At 38.4% G+C, this 20,559-nt stretch overlaps 1 pseudogene; it reads left to right on the forward strand.

The window, feature by feature from the left end:
- The first annotated feature begins 3,401 nt into the window (after nt 1-3,401).
- LOC111754737 (plakophilin-4-like) lies at nt 3,402-13,667 on the forward strand (annotated as a pseudogene).
- The last annotated feature ends 6,892 nt before the right edge of the window (nt 13,668-20,559 follow it).

Consider the following 20,559-nt stretch of genomic DNA (forward strand, 5'->3'; position numbering starts at 1 on the left):
AAGCAAGACAAGCAACAAGAGGGAGGGGAAAGGGAGCCAACAATAAAAACTCTACTGAGCTCCAATTGTATAATCTCACACAGTCTCAGACCTCCACAAGAAAATCTTTCCAGTTCCCTTTATTTAAGCTAAATAAATTTATTATAAGCACTGGTAGTGCCATGCACCTTTGACCTTACTCCATCTAACAATGGATTTTTATTTCTATTATTCTTTAGTTACTATCTACATGCCCTCTGATTATACATCCATGAGAACAGGCACACAGGACGTAAGTTATGTGTCAAATCTCTTTCGCAATGAGCTGATATGGACTGCAGCATTTCACAGTAATCACCCACATCTTGAAACACCCTGTGGGGAAGTGTAGGAAGCCTCCTTACTGTTCTGCCTTTTCTCTCTGCTTCAGGGCCTTTCTGGTGTGCCCTGTGCCTTTGGAGTTCTTCAAGTGCAAAGGAGGTACATCTCTCATTCAGTTACAAACTTTCAAAGGACCTCATTAAAATCTCCCATCTTCTCAGGGTGCACCTGTCAAATGGCATTATGGGGTGAGAATGGGGAGGAAGCCCATAGGTACTGTAACTCAGCCCAAATTTCTCTTCACAATCTCTTGGAGAGCCCTCACTTGACCATGAGGAACAATTCCCTCCCTGAAAGGAAAAACAGACTCATACTGCCCTTCACACTAGAAAAAAGAACACAACAAATACACTTATTCAGTGAATCTTTTTAAAAAAATTTTATGTAAAGAAAGATTAAACAAAACAGAAAACAGGTAGAAATAATACTTAAGTTCAGAGAAAAAAGTAAACAGTAAGAAATCACTATTTGTTGTGTACATATTTTCGTTTTACAAATAGTTGTTCAAGGTACAAGAATGGACCATGTAAAGTGGCAATTCAAGCAGCGAGACTGCAAACAGTTCTGTTCAACTGTCCAACAAAAACTTAGCAACATGGTTGTCAATCCTATACACTTAAACATACATGCAGTTATCCATATCTTCATTTATGTTTAGATTAAACAAACTAAAGCAGGTTAAAATCATTCTGAACAAAGAATAATAGTATTGTTGGATTCCATATCATGACACTCCGTGATCAGCACTGGGTACTGTAGTGTATTTTTTTAAAATTTAATTTAAAGAAAGACTAAACAAAACAAAACAAAAAACAGGTAGAAATAGTACATAATTTCAAAGAAAAAAATAAACAGTAAGAAATCACTAGTTGATGATTACAGATTATTTTCTTACAAATATTCAAGATACTGAAGTGGAGGATATACAGTGGGGATTCAAACAGTGAGATTGCAACCAGTTCTGTTCAACTCTCCAACAAAAACTAGAAGTATGGTTATCAATTCTATACTCTTAAACATGCATGCAGTTATCCATATCTTCAACTATGTTGAGATTGAATAAACCCAAGCAGGCTAATATCACACTATTGCTGGGTTTCACATTATGACACTTCATGATCAGCACTGGGCATTTTAGTGTCTCTTTTTCTTCAAAGTATCTGTTCATTTCATCATGTGTCAGAAGATCAGTTCTCATAAACCGTTTATAGAGTCTACACGTGCATAAGTCTTAACATGTATTTCTATCCTTTCTATATTAGAGGGAGAAACAAAACAAAGCAAGGCAAAATGAAACATATTCCTATAAACACATGAAATGAAATAAACATATAAGACCATTGTACAAAGAGTTCTACCATGGTTCCTGTGTTGTCTCTTGTTATCTCCAATAGAATTGGCTATATCATCAAACAGAGTATAACTGAATATATCAGTACATAACAGTATTAATAAAAACACAACTTTGTACGTAGTATAGAACTTCAAAAACCAGAAGTTATCAAACCAGAATGTGTATCGTTGAGTCTTGTCATCTTCAGTGTAGTTGCCTATACTCTCAGACTTGATACTATCAATCATAGCAGTTTTGAACAAAATCTTCTCTGCCTCATTTCTGTTATGCTCTTTTTTGCCATCAGTTGTCTGCTTATCTTCTTCATTCTGTTTTCCGCTCCATTCACTGAGGCCTCTCTGTCATTGTTCCTGGAATCCTAGTACTTTTCTCTCTCTTTAGAATGCCCTGCAGTATTCTCTGTAGAGTTGGATTGGTGGTTGCAAATTTTCCAAGTTCTTCTTTGTCTTGGAAGCATCTTGTTTTCCATTAATTTCTAGAGACAGTTTAGCAGGGTATATCAATCTGGGATGGAGGTTATTTTCTTTCAGGGCTTGGAATATTTCACTTCAGGCTCTTCTTGACTTGATGGTTTGTGTCGAGAAGTCTGCTGTTATCCTGATGGGCTTTCCTCTATAGGTTATCTGTTTCTTGTCTCTAACAACTTTTAATATTCTGTTTTTATATTGAATTTCTGGGATTTTGATTATTACATGCTTGGGTGTAGCCTGTTTTGGTTGTAGGTGGCTGGAGTTCGGTATGCCTCATATATCAGAATATCATTTCCTTTTCCTATGTTTGGGAAGTTTTCCTTAATTATTTCTGTGAATAACCTTTGTAGTTCCTTTGTTTGCACCCCAGGTTCTTAATTCACATTCTTTTTTTTTTTTTCATTTTTTTGTTTTTTTCCCCTTTTATCAGTACCAGGAATCGAACTCATGACTGTCTGCTTGCAAGGCAGGTGCTTATGCCACTGAGCTAAATCCCCAGCCTTAGTTCACATTCTTTATTCTCAAGTTATAGATCCTCTTGTCATCTTCTAGCCTTTGTATTGTTACTGCTTGTTTCCTTGTTATTTTTAAAAAGTTTTCCTTTTCATACTCCCACATTGCAAGGTTGTCCTCTAGTTTGGATAATCTGTCCTTAGTTTCTTTTAAGCTGATTTGCCATCTTTCCATAGAGTTTTAAAATTCCTGGTGATCTCTTTGAATCTGCTTCGTGTCTTCTATATTTTTTTTATATTCTTCATCAAACGGTTCTCTCCTTTGTTTGAGTTCCTCCTTTCTTCTCTCTGTGTCCTGCTTGAGAGGTGCTTAGTATCTCTTTTATTAATCTTATATCTTGCTTTATTTGGCTAAATATTTCACTTTTGAACTCGTCTATGAGGTCCCGAATATATCTCTTTATGTCCACTGGCACTGTGTCTGATATTGCGTGTTTGCTGTTCTCATTGTCCTTTGTATTTACCTGTCCTGGGTCAATGTTCTCAGGGTTGGGACCTGGGGACTCTTTGTTGTTGCTTCCTCTTCCCATCTTTTCCCCTTCATCCAGGAGGCCCCAGTTTCTTTCTTTGTTGGTTACAATTCTTCTGATGCGTGCTTGCTAGATGATCCTTCCCACTGTACTGTGTGCTAATGAGTTGCAGACAGGGACAGCATATGCTGGCCTCTCCCCTCTGAATCAGTCAAGCTGCTGTGGCCTGCACTGTATGTCTTGCGACACCTCCCCTCTGGGTGGCAGTGGGTGGAGTACAGCAGTGCTGGCAGCTGCAGTGGACTTGGTACCCCCTCTTCTCTGGGTCGGCAGCAGTGGTGGTGGCAGCAGCAGGGGCAGAGGTGGGGGCAGTCAGTGGGCACTGAGTCACTCCACTCCTCCAGCCTCTGGTGGGCCTGCAGGGCCTGCAGGGACAGGTCTCACCAGTGGCCTAGAGGAGCTGGAGGTGGCAGCTGGAGCATGGCAGCATGAGTATCAGCCAAGCTGCTGTGGTGTGCACTGTATTTCTTTGCGCCACCTCCTCTCCGGGTCAGTCAAGCTGCTGTTGCCTGCACTGTCAGTCAAACTTCTGAGGTGTCACTGGGTTAGTGTGGTTCGTGTGCACCACCACTGTAGGGACTTGATTTTGGATAACCTATTGGGTCTCAGCCAGGTCACGTGACCCAGGCCTAACTCACTCCACCAATCCTGTTTGGGAAGGGAACAAATGAGTGAAGTCACTGCTGCCTCTTGTACTTGCCAGTCCTGCCCGGTCCCAGAATATCATCCGCCAGAGCCCCCTATTTATGGAATGGCTCCACTCCCATCACTCACCACAGGTCGATGTAGGCACTCTGCCAACTCAGCTCTCCTTTTGTCTTGCTGATCCCCGAACTCAATGTCGAAGCAGTAGGACCTCAGATGGCTCGGCAAGTTGTGGTGGGACCTTGGCAAGTCACAATGGGCCCTCAGATGGTTGGCAAATCTTAATTTTTTCTTGGGACGAAAGAATTCATCTCCCTCTGTTTGGGGCTTCCCACTCTGTATTATGTTGAACTCTAAGTTGACTATCCCAGGAAGCCTCTGTAACCAATTGGGATCTATCCACCACCTTTGCTCCTCAACCATATCATACATTTGGGTATTGCCTCAGATCCATTTGCTGTTTTCTTTTTTAGGAACCCTTTAATACTTGTAGGGGGTCTGTGTATCTCATCCTCTAATTTATAATTATCATAATTTTCTCCCTCATCTCATAGGGAATATTTTGGTGTTTAGGGTAGATTAACCTTTTACAGTTACTGCTTCCAGGGCTCAATTTTATTTTATTATACTTACTATATTCTTCTTAGTTTACTATCTTTTTATCATAGCATGTTTTATTCTTTTGCACTTGACTGAAATTATAGACTAGCTATTAAAAAGTGTATTTCTTGCTTTTCGTATAAAGAGTTTTTTTGAGTCTTCATCACATTGCTCTCTGCTCATGAGCTGCAGATGTACATTACAGTGATGGCCAGGACAGCGATGGGATAGTAGAGCTGAATGGCGATTGGGTGATGATACTGAGAATGGTAACACAATAGGGACAGGATGGTGGTTTTGATGTGATCATGGATGGAAGTGGTAATGAGAACCCCAGTGGAGGGATGAGGCTATGATGATGCAATGTGTGATGAAAACAACTGGGTGCTGGTGGTGAAAGAGAAAGTATTTTGGATCTTTTTTTAGTAGCTGGTATAAACGTATGAGAATGAGTTAGCAAAACATTAAAATGCATTTATTTGGATACCTCTAAGGGATACTGAGTCATTTCTGCTTTTCCTGTTTAGCTGCTGACATTGATCTAGTTTAATTAGCTAAAGTTATTAATGATGTTTTTCCATTTTCAGAAGTACTGAATTTAACAAGCCTCCCAGGAATTCTCACTTCACAGCAACTCAACTGTGGCTTAATTAGGGGCACTTATGGGAAAAGGGCTCCAGGGACAGGCACCCAGGAGTTGCCCCCCCAGCCTGGGGAGTAAACTTGGAGACTCAGTAACAGGGAAGATGAAAAATGGAGACTAAAAAAAAAATCTTAGGCTTAATTAGGATTCCAAGAGTGTAGCTTTCAGTTAATAGTGATTCTGCTTTTCTCCTGGGGAAATCTCAGCCTCCTGCAGAACTTGTGGGAGATTCTCAGCAGCTCAAAGTCTGGAGCCTGGGATTGTAATTGGGAGGGTACATACATGAGGCTCAGGCAGGTCCCTGAATGCAGGTGGCACAGGCTGCTGTCTGAGAAGTTTTGCTCTACCTTGAGCTGCCCTTGAAGTGCAAGTCAGTCTCTGGGTTGAGAGTGTTATGGGCCTTAGAGGCTGTCTTCGCTAGTTCTTAAATGTCTGTCCAAGGACCAGTGATATCCAGGTCACATCAGAAGTCCCTGAAGGGTTTACTGCCATTATTTATAATTTTTTTCCTCAAAATATTAATATACTCATTATAAATATTCAATAACATTTATAAGTAAAAGTTAACCTTTCCTTTTCTTCAATACTAGGCCCCACATTAGAAGTTAAATTCAGCTTCCAGATATTTTAGAAATTTGTTTTACCATTGAATTTATATGAACATCTAGAAATATGGTTTTATTCTATTCCTTTTTTCTTAGATAGAAGCACACAGTGACATCAGTAACATAATAATAAATCACATATTTTCTTTACTGTTGGGTCAAAATTATATTTACTTTTATCAGATTCTTCCCAAAGAGTACTATTCCACTCAAAGTATCACAAAGTATGTAAATGACATAAATCCTATATGATTTGAGGCCAACTGTTTATTGCCTCTTTTTTAGGGTGAAGGTAGGATACATGGGGAACTGCTTGTAGGGGATAAAAATTTTATGATTATAGAATCAAAAGTGACTTTGACCAATGACCACAAGGCCACCATATATTTTTAGTGTAATATTAACTTTAGGAAATAAATATATGTTTAAAGTATAATTAATATAGAGCTTATATATATTATAAAGCAAAAAAAAAAACAACCCTCTATGGGCATATTTATTTTTTTAAATCATTGCCAAATTTGGACAATAACCACTCTTTTTCATTTTTGGCCCAATCTGATGGCTGAATTAGTGTCTTTAATTTGAATTTCACCAATTAATAATAAAGTTGGACATAAAGTTTTGTACGTGTATTGGCCATACGGCATTTATTTTTTGTGCCCCCTGTTCATATCATTGGTCAAATTTTTACATTAGTTTTGATTTTTAAGTATTACCTGTGTGTCCTGAATAAGCATCCTTTATATATTATGTGCATTTTATATGTTGTATGTATATATCTCTTGTATTTACATATGTTGCAAATATTTCCCCCAGTTTATCATTTTTCTTTTGAAAATTTTTGTATGTTTATTGTCAAATGCAGTATGTACAATCATTTAGAAGTGCAATTTACCTCCTAAATTTATACAAATATTCTATTTACTTTTTACATAAACTTTTCATGACTTAATTCATTAAGAATTTATTTTTGTTTTGGCATGAGGCAGAAATTTAATTATCTTTTTCCCAAATAGAGAAGCAGTTGTTCCAATAACGTTTATGGAATAGTATATTATTTACCGAAGGGGTTTAAAATTTTATTGTTACCATACACTAAAAGTTTAGGTAATTAGAAGTTTGTTTTTCAAGTTACTCTTTTGTTGGTCTGTACATCAGCATGTCTTACTATCCAGTATTGCACGGTGTTTTTGGCTACTTTTATGCTGTGTTTCTTACCAATGAACTTTAGAATTAGCTTATCAAGTTCAATAGATAAAATTTTGAATTGTGATTAGAGTACATAAATTTTCAGGAGATATGACATCTTTACAGTATTGAGAATTCCCATTCATGTACATCCTTCTTTATTTTTGTAATTTATAGCATTTTTCATATAAACATTAATTATAAACATTATTAATAAATAGATAACATTTCATATAAGCTAATTATTTGTTAATTAAGCTTGTTCTCATAAAGTTATATCTGTAGGCATTATAGATGGTAGTGTTTTTTGCCATTGTGTATGCGATGATTGGAAGGTGTTTGTTTTCATTTGTTCATCTTTTATGTGATTTTATTTCTCAAATCTATTAATGCAGTGTATTATATAATATATTTTGTATTTGAAATCTCCTTTGCATTTCTGGATAAAATCTACTTGGCTATGCTGCATCATTATCTTAATATATTGGTGCAATATACTGGGCAGCCAGTGAACACAAGTGGAGGTAGCGCTATGAGCTGATGTCCATACGTGGGTTTCGTAGTGACCACATTGACCCTGAGACCTGCTTTCCATGGAGCTCAGTCAGTACCACTATGTGCCCACTGGATATACACCTTTTTCTTTCAGCAAGAATAAAGCAATATACCTCTCGAGTTGAGCTAAAACATAAAAGCCTTAAAGTAGGAGCTTCCCCATGTCCTCATGCCAAGAAGGCAAGGGAGCAAGTCTGCCTTGGGCTTGCTTTGCTGCCTCCGGGGACCCAGCTGGGCTCTTGAAAAGGACAGGAAGAGCAGACCACAGGGCCAGGAGCTGATCTGGCTTTGGAAATAAATGACAGTGACCTCAGGAACATAGTTGTCTGTTTCCTTCCTCTGTGGAGATCAGTTTTGAACTGAATCAAGTGTTCCATAAGAAGTGCTATATATTTGGAAACCAAAACCTCAGCACCATCCATTACTCATGCTGCAGGGCAACCTTTTAGGTACCAGGTGGAATTCTGAGCTGCAGGTTTTTGCCTCAAAATTTGTGTTTGGAGACCTCTAATTGGACTCCCTAGAGGAGCTGTGTTCTGGTTTATCTTCCACACACTCCTGATGAGGTCTGTCTGGGTGCTGAGTCTACCTGGCTTGCACTGCCAACTTCCTGTAGTTGGCATTTTATTCATTTGTGCGGGGACGAAGATGATCAAGTCTTTTTCTTTTTTACATGCCTGTTTCTATCAGTGTTTTTGGTGATACATACAACTTCAGAGTGGAAACTATAGGCTTGAGTGGAGCAACTCTCCTCAATCCTTCCATAGCTCTGCTGAAAGTGAACCACAGCCAGTCCTCTCACAGCCTACAACGTAGCCACCGATGTCCCAGCATGATCTCCTACAGACCTCTGTTAAAGACAAACTTGAGTATTTCATGAGAACATTCATCTTTTTAAATTCCTCTCTGAGAGGAATAGCCATTGAGTTCTTGGACATGTTGCCTTCTTTCTACAGGTCTGTGCCTCCCTAGGCTTTCTGGGGAGTTGAGAATTTATATCCTAGAGCAGTTCCTCTTAAAAACCTGTCCCACTGTACATAAGTATCCATTCTGCTGTGTGATCTCTGGAAGGGTAAGAGTTGGATACATACTGCACCAAGGGTTGCTCCTTGCTCTTGTCTCTGAGGGATAAGAAAAGCCATTTTCTGTCCTGTAAGATGTAAAGCATTTTCTGGTTTGAAGACATGGAGATATAGCATCTGAAACTTCATTGTACCTGGCCATTGGACACAGTCTGTATGCCTCTCTTATGTGACAATCTTTCTTGTTTCTTGGGTTGGCCAGTGACTGCCACCTGCAGTTGGGAAACGTCAGTGTCACAGACAGTGGCCTGATGCTGACTACTACAATGTGTGTGCTACATTGATGTAAACATTAAACTGATTATTTTTCTTTTTTCATCTTTTTTTTTTTTGAGACAATGTTTTGCTATGTAGTTCAGGCTTGCCTGGACTCACTATGTAGCTCAGGCTGGCCTCTAGCTTGTGATGATCCTCCTACCTTAGCCTCTCCTGTGTTGGGATTACAGGTATGTGCTACCATGCCTGGTCTTAAATTTTTCATTCTGTGTTGATGTTCTGTCTGAATGATCTGTCTGTTGCTGAAAGTGGTTAAATTTCCTTGTTATCATTGTAGTAGAGTCTATCTTTCATTTTAGGTGTATCAATACTTCCTTTATATATTTGAGTGCTCCTATCTTGATTGCATATATACTTATAGTTGTTATTTCCTCTGGCTGAATTGACCTATTTATCTATACAATGACTTTCCTTGTCTCTTTTTAATGCTTTTGATTTCAAGTCTGTTTTACTTAATATAAGTATGGCTATTTCCGCTTTCTTTTAGATTCCATTTGCATGAAATATCTCATTCCATCCTTTCATTTTCAGCTTTATGTGTCCTTTAGATGTGAAGTGGATTTTTTTTGCAAGCAGCATATAGCCAGCTCTTTTTAATTAAATTCTTCAAGACTTTTTTTTTGTACCAGGGATTGAACTGGCAACTTCATGCTTGCCAGGCAGGTGCTTGTGCCCTTGAGCTAGGTCTCTGGCCCTCTTCAGAACTTTGAATTGGGGAAATTAATCCAATTAAATTTTTAATTGTAAGATTTTATCTTTGCATGTAAGGTCTGTTAGTAAGACCTTAATCCTTTTATTTTGATATTTGCTTATTTGTCCCCCTTTTTACTCTTTCTTACAGTTTTCCTTTGTGATTATTAATTTTGATGTATCTATTATAGATTTTTTGCTCTGTGTTTATCTTACAAAAACATCTTTTGGTTATAATAAGCCATTTAAAAATGATAACAACTTAATATGACCATAGGGAAAAAAAGCAGAGAAAGAGAAGAAAAAGAATATACTAGTAAAACCTGTACTTGCAGGTTCTAGCCAGGCTTCTGGGCTGACAGCCCGTGAGTGTAGATGGGGCTGCATGGTTGAGTCCACCTAGGCACTGAATGGAGCAACCCTGTGGATGTGGGGGTGGAGGCTCAAGTTGGTTATAACCTGGGGTGGGAGGAGAGAGGACTGCAGCCACTGGGAAACTGCATTTTAAAAAAATTTAGTTAATTATTGGTACAATTTAGGTACATACAAGGATCACATTCATCATAGGGAATTTGTAACTTGATATACCTTGAGTTGTCATTTTTCCCCTATTCCCCTCCACTCCCTCCAACCCATTTCCTTTTATTTATGAAGTTTTCTTTCCAGTTTATCCTTCTTTTCTCATTTTTTCTTTTTTGCTTCCTTCCTTTCCCCCTTTCCTCCTCTCCTCCTTTCCTTTTGAACAATTCCTTCAGATTTCACAATTTGGTTGTTATTTACACTTTCAGTGTCTCATACCAGAGAGACAATGGGATATTTACACATATGTGTCCAATTTATTTCACTCAAGAGCTAATTATGCTGCACTTTTAAAAGCTTTTCAACGGCAACCCCACAGTGGCACGATGTCCTTGATTCTGGGAGCAATGGTGGTTACTGCCTGACCTTGAAAGAGGACCACAGACCCTCCAGGAAGCTGCCTTTCCTGACCCAGGCATGGACCTTGAAATCACAGCCACCACCATTCTAGCTTCTGTGAAGGAGCAGGAGCTTCAGTTTCAATGACTCTTCCAAGAACTGGAAGTGGAAAGCAGGTCATTATCAATCATCTAGAAAGATGTGGGCTTGGAGCAGAATCATCAAGCATCACCAGCACCAGCTCAACTGAGAAGTTATTTCCTTGGAAGTCAACTGGTATAAGCAAACCTAGAGTTGCAGATACTGTCCATCCCAACAGCTAACTTATTAGCTGAGCAAGAATGAGGGACCCTCTGTTCACTCGAACAGACATCTCTCCATGAAACTGAGGAACCACTAAGTTCAGTGCAAATGAAATCTTATTCCAAAGGTGAATAGCATGAAGCAGGAAGTTTCAACAACTAGGCAAGACAGATAATAGACGGCAGCATTCATTCACAGGATCAGCCAGCTACCGTTTGATAAGTCTGAGAGCTGAAGGATGAACACTGTTTTAGCACAGGTGTGTCTCCTTCAAGGAGGCTACTGAGAGCTTCTCTGAGTAGTGGATTTGCCTCTCCATCAGTGACCAACTCCCAGACTCTGAACCCCAGTACACATTACTTCACCAAACTATCTGCTCAGCGGGCAGCCTCTACCTATTCACCTTCCCACATAGTGGGTCAGTTATCTTTCTGATGTTCAGTCTCAGCAGATCAACACTTCAGCACCAATCACTGCCACAGTGGGTTCCCTGCTGACCCTGATGGATTCACTGACTCAGATAGCGTCCCCATCCAAGGCCAAGTGGGGTTGTTGTACTCCCTAATGCTCAGGGACCATCCCTGCAAAGGACTGTTCATGATATGGTGCAGATTGGATGAAGAGATGGTTCCACCTTGGCCATAGAGCTTGATAGGATTACCGAGTTCCTTTGACAGCACAGTCAACTTGGGTGAGCCCTTCATTCAGCCGTGTCTCCCAACTTGCACATCACTTGTGTATATAAAGGGAGGACTTTTCTCAACCCAGTGTACCACAGCTTGAACCATGGGACCATGGAGCTCCAAGGATCACAGACAGCATTATATTGCATAGGCTTTGGTGTTAGGAATCTACAAAGGACATCCATTCAACAAAGTGCCCTTATATACCAAAGAAATAATTATGCTTGGAACACAACAGCTACCTGTGAAGACCACTACAGGCCAATATGGTACCAAATGCAAGAATATAATTATCAGCTCCAGCAGATAACACCAGTTGATGATGGTACAACTAGGTCTACATTGACAGACAGCTTTTGGAAAGACCCCAAGGAATTTGCATAATCTTGAGTTGTCTGAAGCCATTCATATGCTGTACCAGTTCCTCTGTCTAGGTAAAGGCAGTGGGTTACCTGCAGCACCTGTGCTTTGGTGACAACAGTGAAGATAGAGGTGTATAGGCCAGGGGGCATCAAGCAGCTATCATGTTGACCTTTTAGGCCACAGAGTTTTGAAAGTTCAGAAGAATGCTCATGGTGCCCTTTAAAACCTTGTTTTTGCCAAGTCTACAGATGAAAATAAAATAGCAGTGAAGAATGCTGGTGGGATACCCGCCTTGTTGTGACTGTTGAGAAAATCTGTTGATGTGGAAGTAAGGGCACTTGTTGTAGGAGTTCTTTGGAATTTATCCTTGTGTGATGCCATAAAGATGACAATCATCTGAGATGTTCTCTCAACCTTGTTCCACATTCTGGGTGGAATGACTTTTATTTGATGATGATCATAAAATCAAATTTCAGCCTTTGCTAGTTCTATGTAGCACAACAGACAGCCTGAGGAACCTCAGTTCTGCAGGGAAAGAAGTCTGGAAGCAAATGTGACACTGATGGGCTGGTAGACCCACTGCTATATGTGATCAACATGTGTATGAATGCACAGTGGAGAACTGCACGTATAACCTGAGGAACCAGTCCTATTAGTTGGAACTGGAGGTCCCACGGGCCTGACTACTCAGATTGAATAAACTGAATTACTTACTAGCAAAAGAGTTTCCCAGTAAAGACCCTGAGTCAAGTTGCTGGGGGTGGGGAGAAGAAAAAAAATAGAGAATTCCATAGGAGGATCAGTGGAATGGATCTGGTTCTATTTCAGCACTGTCAAAGTCCCCCAAAAGGGTTGAGATATGGCCTCCATCAGTGGTAAAACCATATCTGACTCTTCTGGGGGAAAGTTTAACTACTCACTGCAACTCTAGATGTTCCCAGGGGGAAGAATGGTGGGAGGATGAGAAAACAAGGAAAAGAGATGAAAGCTGAGGTCAAATGGAGTCCTCACTCTTGATGGGAGAGAAGGGACTGCTCAATCACTGTAGCATCTTTATTTATACACTCAGAAAGATGAAGTCAATTTCAACCCCGCTGCCTAGCAACTTGTTTACCTGGCTGATCTGGGCCCCTTGCCTTCTTGGAGCTGCAACAGCTTGTTTATGTGGCTTGCTTTGGACTCTGTGTTTTCAGGGTTGGGCTTCCTTTAGCCCCACACATGTGATCAATCTCCAGCTTCAATGGCTCCCTGCAAGAAAGTTCTAACCCAGCCACCTTCACAGGCTCTGCCTGATCTCTCCAGAATCTCTCTGCCAGCAACTGGAAGTTTGTAGCATACATCAGGGGCAGCTGTTCAGAAAGAAAAAGGGCTGCCTACCTTGTTAAACTTTTGAAGATGGATAACGATGGAGTTGTTTCTTCCTTGGTAACTGCCTTGAGGAATATGGATCTAGATGTGTACAACAAGGTGCTCATAGGTAAATATGCCATGTGAGATCTGGTCACTTGGCTTCCTGATGGTAATGGCCCCAGGATACCATCTGATGAGACTATGGGGGCCATCTTCTATGCTCTTCACAGGTAACAAACAAAAACATGGGAAATGCTAAATCCTTGGCTGACTCAGGAGGCATAGAGAAGCTGGTGAATTCAAAGGCAGAGGCAACAGATCCTCTCTGAAAGTGACGAAGGGAGCAACCCAGGTCTTGAATACATTTCGGCAATATTGGGACCTCCGGAGCATTTATAAAAAAGATGAGTGCAGTCAGAACCATTGCATTGCTCCTCAACATTAGAGTGAGATCAATTCAAATCACATCCTTCCTTGTCCACTACAAACCAAAAGATGTCACCCATCATTCAGTCAACATCAGCTGCTGTGTTATAGTCACGGTGACTCCAAAAGAAAGAACTTTGATACATACAGATTGTATTTACAGTCTCCTCATAGCTAGGAAGCTCTTTTTTTTTGATGACTGAATGATACTTTCCAGTATCTATGGATTACTCAACGCAGTATGGAGTTACATAGATTATTATTCATTAAATGACCTTCCTGTAGAGCAGAATAGTCCCCAGGGTCCCTGATCACACGGTGGTGATTTCTCCACAGAGGAGCTCTTTCTAATCTTGTTTGGATTGAGATAAAGAGTCTGCTTTGCTGATCTGATGGTAAAATGAAGGAATGAGTGGAGGAATTTTTTTTATTTTGAGGAATTTTCAGGGAAGTAAGGAAACTTTTGAGGAGGACTTTCTAACTCTAGGTGTTTGAATTACTTGTAGATTCTATAGTCTGGTGAAGGTGTGATATGATGAGAAGTTTGAGAAATGGGTGAAATAAGGTGGGGAATATGTAGGTCAAATCAAAGACAGCCTTAAAAAGTATGAAGTTATTTTCTGATAGTTCTGACAGGAAAAATAAAGTGAATGCCCATCATTTTTTATTGCTATTGCTAAATGTTAAGATTGCATGCTATTATGTCTTAAAAATTTATTTTGTCGCTATAAATATGTAAATGTCATATTTGTTAAGTGCCATTATTGGTAATGCAATGTGTCATTTAAGAAGAGGTTAGAAAAAATTGGCTGCCTAAAAATGGGAAATGTAGCAGGCATGGTGGTGTACACGTGTAACCCTAGCACTTGGGAGGCTGAGGCAGGAGGATTGCTGTGAGTTTGAGGCTAGCCTGGGCTAAATGGTGAGTTCAAGGCCAGTCTCTACTACATAGTCAGACACTGTCTCAAAAAAAGAAAAAAAAACAAAGAAAAAAGGGAAAACTAAGGAACTGTGCACAATTAAAAACAAATTATGACATTTTTTGTTTCACAATCAATTGTGTACTTTGGAAGCACAAAGTCCATCTCCTGCCTCTTTCATAGGCTACTTCACTGCACATGAAAGAAAATAAATATGGAAATTTCATCCTTGAAAACATGGTCCTTGTTCTTTCTTTCCTTCCCCAGATGTAACCTGGAAAAGTAAATTTAATAAACACTTTATGAGATGGACCACCCCCTAACCCACAGAAAAACTACACTTATATTTCATTCCTCACCAAATTATGAGTTTTTGATGTTCCCTTTTGTATTTTTTTATATTGCCTCTCATAACATATTAATACAGATGTATCTTTAATATAAATTAAAATTACTTTGCTTTTTAGTTTTCACACTGAAGATATGGTTTGTGCACCATGTATACAACATTATTCTGAATTTGTCTGTATGGTTAACTCTTATCAGTGAGTTTTATCCTGTCTGATACATTCTTCTTGCTTACTAGCATTTTCTTCTTTCAGTTTGCAGACTTTTGCTTAGCATTTCTATGGGGACAGGTCTGGTGGTGAGAAAGTCTCTCAGCTTTGGTCTGGGAATGAATGTCTTTCTTGCCCCTTACTCTAACTCTGGCTTTGCTGGCTATAATATTGTTGGAAAGTTTTTCCATTCAGTATTGTGAATCTCTCGTCATACTATCTCCTGCCCTGTAAAGTTTCTGCTGAGAAGCCTGATTTCAGGTGAATGAGGATATCCATGTGTGCTATTTTTTTTTTTGTTGTTGTTGTTGTCTTGTGTATCCTCTTATCTTTTACCTTGGAGAGCTTGATTCTTTTGGGTCTTGGGATAGACTTGGTTGAGCTTTTTGTATGTAGATAACTGTATCTTTCTTTAGATTTGAGATATTTTATGTTATTATCTTTCTAAATAAGCATTCTGCCTCACTGGCATTCTAAAGTCTGTCTTGAATCATAATAACTCAAACCTTTGTTCATTTAATGGTACCCCAAATTTCCCATAATATTTATTCATTTATCTTTCATTCCTTTTACTTTCTCTTCTTTGTATATTTTCAAAAAGGTTGTCTTTGAGCCCATTAATTCTTCTGTTTATCAATCTGTTCTTAAAGCCTTCTATCAAGTTTTAAACTGCATGTAGTATACTTTTCAGCTCAGGAATTTCAACTTGACTTTTAAAATTATTTCAACCTTTCTGTTAAGTTCCTTTGTTAGAGTATTGAATTGTCTCTGTGTGTTTTCTTGAAGGCCACTGAATATCCTTAAGATAGCTATTTTAAATTCTTCATTCAAGAGTTTTCAGATATTGGTTGACATATGGGCAGTTTTTGTTGGCTTATTTTGTTTATTAAATGAAGTTATGGCTTCCAAAACGTTCTTGATGCTTATGGTGTGCAAGTCATGTGCACACTGAAGGATCAGGTAATTATTCCAGTCTTTGCAAACTGTCTTTTTAGGTGCTCATTCTATTAGACATTCTAAGTAGTCTGTTTATTTTCTCGATGCCTGTGAACACTTCCACTATTTCAGCACCAGGTGGCAACCTAAGGCTACATTTGCCTCCAACCTGCCGCTGTGTTATTGATCTTTCAGCAATTGTGGGTGTCTAAAGCCTAGGTTTGTCCGAAATTCAAATTCGGCATGTGGTCCCGGATAAAGTGAGGGAGTGTTTTACAGGGGTAACTTGTCCCTGCGAATCTCCATCTTGGGTCAGGATGGGCTCGGAGGGCTTGTTTACTGTGATTTGCGTTTGTCGGCGGAGCCACAGGGTTGCTCCTGTTTCTGTCATGGAGAGAACAGTCTGAAGCTCCTGTGCAATGACTTAGTGCCCATCTTCCTTTTCTTCCCCCAAGATTGCTCTGTGTTAGACTGCCTGGGGTTGGAGGTGGAATGGCGTGGGCATCAATGAGGCAATGCTAGATCCCACTTGAAGCCCACTCTTTACCGGGACCAGTGAGGCATGGTTGTGGAAATGAGTCCCATGCTGCTATAGAAGGCCAGCTGCTAATGTGGACCTGTGGCCAGAAAGCATTGGAACCTGCCCCAGGTGATGCTGACTGGGATGTAAGTCTGATTGACAGGGCCACTGAGTCTCTAGTTTGCACACCAGTTCAGAGACTCTGCAGACACGGATGTAAGGACAGGGAACCTTAGGCTATGCTCAGTGTTAGGTTTTATTCATACTGGCACTAAATTTCAGAATACAAACTAGTGCTCACTTTCCTGCTCTGCTCTTCTGTGTCTGGAGTCTTAATCCTCTATGCCTGTCTGAGGGGAGCTGGAAGCAGTCCCTGGATTGTTTGGCCTGACACTAAACTAGTTCACACCCAAGTCTCGTGTGTGTGTGTGTGTGTGTGTGAAAATTCCTTTGGATAATCTACATACAAAATATTGTCAACTGCAAATAGATTTCTTAAAAAGTTTGATTAAGTTATCATCTTTTTTGCTCATGCTTTTCTTTTTCCCACTGAGTACTTTAGGTAAAATTTGCTCTACTGTTCCATATCTTCCATTACTGAATGCTGATGTAAAAAGTCTGAACAATCTAATACTTTTATTTATAAATTTTCCTCTGGATCCTCTAAAGGAGATTTATTCATCATTAACGCACAGTACACTGGTGATAGGCTCTTTTGGTTACCTCCTATATAAATTTTTAGTAGCACATAGTGTTTTGTCACCTTTCAACACATAAACTCATTTAACATGTTCTTACATTAAGTTTTGAGTATTATTTGCTACATTTGCTTCTTACACCAATCTTTTGTGCTTCATTTCTTGATAATTCTTTTGAATTATTTTTCATTTTTATTGCTTTATTTTTAAAATTCTAACTTCCCTGTCTCTTCATGTGGTTTTAAACAATGCCCGGCCTACTTTTCTATCATCATTTTTTCTTTCTAGCATTCTATTAGCTCATATATCATTGTTGTCACATTGTATCTTTCAAAAACCCCTTCATCTCTTTCTGGAGCTCTTTCACTGTTTTACTAAACATGTTGGCTTTTGTGGCCATGTTACCTTGATTTTTATGTTTTCATTAGTATATGTGTGTGATACACACTGACTGTACTCACTGTGGGTGGTTGGCACATGTACACATCTTAGTTCTTTTTATGTCCCCTTTCCTCTTTCTTCCCTACCTCCTGTCTCTTGTTCTCTTTCTCATTTGCAAAAGATCTATTTCCTTGTTTCCTATTGTTCATAGTTTATTTTGCTCTTCAATTTATTTATGCTTTGGGTTTCTCATAGAAGAGAAACTGTAAGATGTTTCAGATTGTGCCTGATATTTATTTCACTTAACGTTACAGTTTTAGAGTGTGTCTCTTTTCCTACAAATGACTCAAGCTTATCCTACCTTGTATGATCGTATACAAATATCACATAGATACCACCGTGTATAAATATCACATTTTCTTTATCCATTCATCTGTTGATGGGCATATAAGGCACTCCAAGATTTAGCTATTATGAATTGTGCTGCCATAAACACAGATAGTTGTGTATCACTGTAATAGGATGTCTAACTCTCTTGAGAAGATACCTAGAAGGGGAATAGTTGGGTTGAATGGAATTTCTATTTTTAGTTTTTTGAGAAAACTCCGCACTGATTTCCATTGTAGTTGTATTACTCTACATTTCTCAACAAAAACATAGATGTGTTTCTTTTCTTCCATGTCTTCCCTAGCATTTATTATTTGATTTCTTGATGAGAGTCATTCTTTCTAAAATTAAGTTATAATCTCAATGTTGTTTTAATTTGCATTTGTCTAATGGGCAGTGATGTCGAACACATTTGTTTCATATATTTATTGGCCATTTGTATTTCTTCTTCTTAGAGTGTCTCTTCATTTTGGTTATCAATTTTTGATTGGGTCTTACATTTGGGTGGTTCCAATGTTTCTGAGTTCTGCATATATTCCAAGTGTTAGTCCTCTGTCTGAGGTATAGCTGGCAATTTTTTTCCTGTTCTGTAGGTTATCTCTTCACTATGTTGGTTGTTTCTTTTGATTTGCAGCTTTAAACTTGATATAATCCCATTTGTTGATTCCTGGTGTTATTTCTTGTGGAATTGGGTTTTTTGTTCAAAAGTCTTTGCTGATGGCTATAATGGCAAGAGTTTTACCTATTTTATCTCCTAGCATATAAAATGTTTCTATTTTAATATTTAGATCTTTGAATTATTTTGATTTTAGTTTAGTATGTGGTGACAGATTATGGGTCTAGCTTCAATATTCTGCATGTGTTTGGTCAGTTTCTCTCACACCATTTGCTAAAGAGGCTATCTTTTCCTCTGGCATGTATTTTTGAACAAAAAATTTTGTCAAGTATCTCTGTCAAAGATCAGGTGTGTCTGGAGTTTTCCATGTCATTTGTTCTGTCCTATTGATCCACTTATCTGTATTTGTTCAGTTCTACGCTATTTTTATCTGTAGCTTTGTAATATAACTTAATGACTGGGATTTTAATACCTCCTTCTTTGTTCATGTTACCCAAAATTGCTTTTCTCTTCTGTGTGTCTTTTGGTTCCTTATCACTTTCAGGATTTTTTTTTTAGTTCTGCAAGGAATCCTTTTTGTATTTTTGTTGGGATTGCGTTTAGTCTATATATTGTTTTGGAATTATGAACATCTTGACAATATTGGTTCTGCCTCTCCAGGAATAGGTAATGTCTTTCCGTTTTCTGGTATCTTCTTCAATCTTCTTTTTAATAGTACTATAGTTTTTATTGTAGAGGTCTTTTATTTCCTTGGCTAGGTTATTTCCCAAATATTTCATTTTTTGGGATGCTGGTGTAAATGATATTGTTAATCCTTGTTTGTTTGAAATCACAATAATGCTGATTTCCAGGAATGAGTCTGAAATACCATTTACTTTTCAATTTCACTGGAGTTTGAGGAGTAGTGGCATTATGTCCTCCCTGAAGGTCTCTTAGAATTCAGTGGTGAATTTATCAGATCCTGAGTTTTTCTCAGTTGGTAAGTCTTTTATTGCTGCCACAATTTATTGCCTGTTGTTGGACTTTTTCAGAGTTTTTTATGTCTTCATGGTTCAGTTTTCATGATTTATATGTGTCTAGAAACTGTTTATTCCTTGCAGAGTCTACCATTTGTTGGAGTACCATTTTTCATAGTGATTGCTAAAAGTATTCTGAATTTCAGAAATGTACATTGTGATTTTGCCTCTTTCATTTTTAATGCCATTGGCATAGATCTTTTTTTCCCTTAGTTTGGTTTCTGGGTTATTTTGTTCATTCTTTCAAAGAACTGGCTCTTCAGTTCTTTATTTCTTTGTAAGATGGTTGCTTCTTCAGTTAATTATTTTATTAATTTAAAATTAATACAAGTAATTTAGTTAAAATTAATATAATTAATTCTGTTGTTATCTTCGTGATTTCCCTCTTTATCCTAGGTTTGAGTTTGGAATGTTATTGCTTGTCTAGTGCCTTTAGGTGCATCATTGGTTTAGTAGAGTTGACTTTTTTTTCCAATGTGAGCTTTGACAGCAGTCGACTAGCTCATTAGGACTGCTTTCATTGTGTTCCATGTGTGTTCTTATGCGTTGTTTAAGTATTATTATTTTATTCTAGGGACCATTTAATTTCTTCCTTGATTTCTTTTGTGACTCATTGAGAGTTTAGGGATGTGTTATGTAATATCCAGGTGTTTGTAATTTTTTTATTTTAAAGAGAAAAAACTCAGGAAAGAAAAACAAAAAACCAAGACATACAAATAAATACAAGATCAACCATATCCCCCAAACAATAACAATATAGGCTTTCAAAACACGATGATAAGATTTTAACAATGGTTGTAGTACTGCTTAGTGTTATCTTCAAAAGACTTGCTTAGATTACCAGATGTAGACATACAAAATTGATCTAATCATATGGGTATTACTGTTCTTTTCTAAGAACTAATAGAACTGGTAGTATAATCATCTTAGCTATTTTAGGTATATATCAACAAATTTATGTCTTTTTCCTTT

The sequence above is a fragment of the Cavia porcellus genome, unplaced genomic scaffold (assembly GCF_034190915.1).
Source record: "Cavia porcellus strain 051 isolate PalLab524CR breed Dunkin Hartley unplaced genomic scaffold, mCavPor4.1 scaffold_25, whole genome shotgun sequence".
NCBI lineage: Eukaryota > Metazoa > Chordata > Mammalia > Rodentia > Caviidae > Cavia > Cavia porcellus.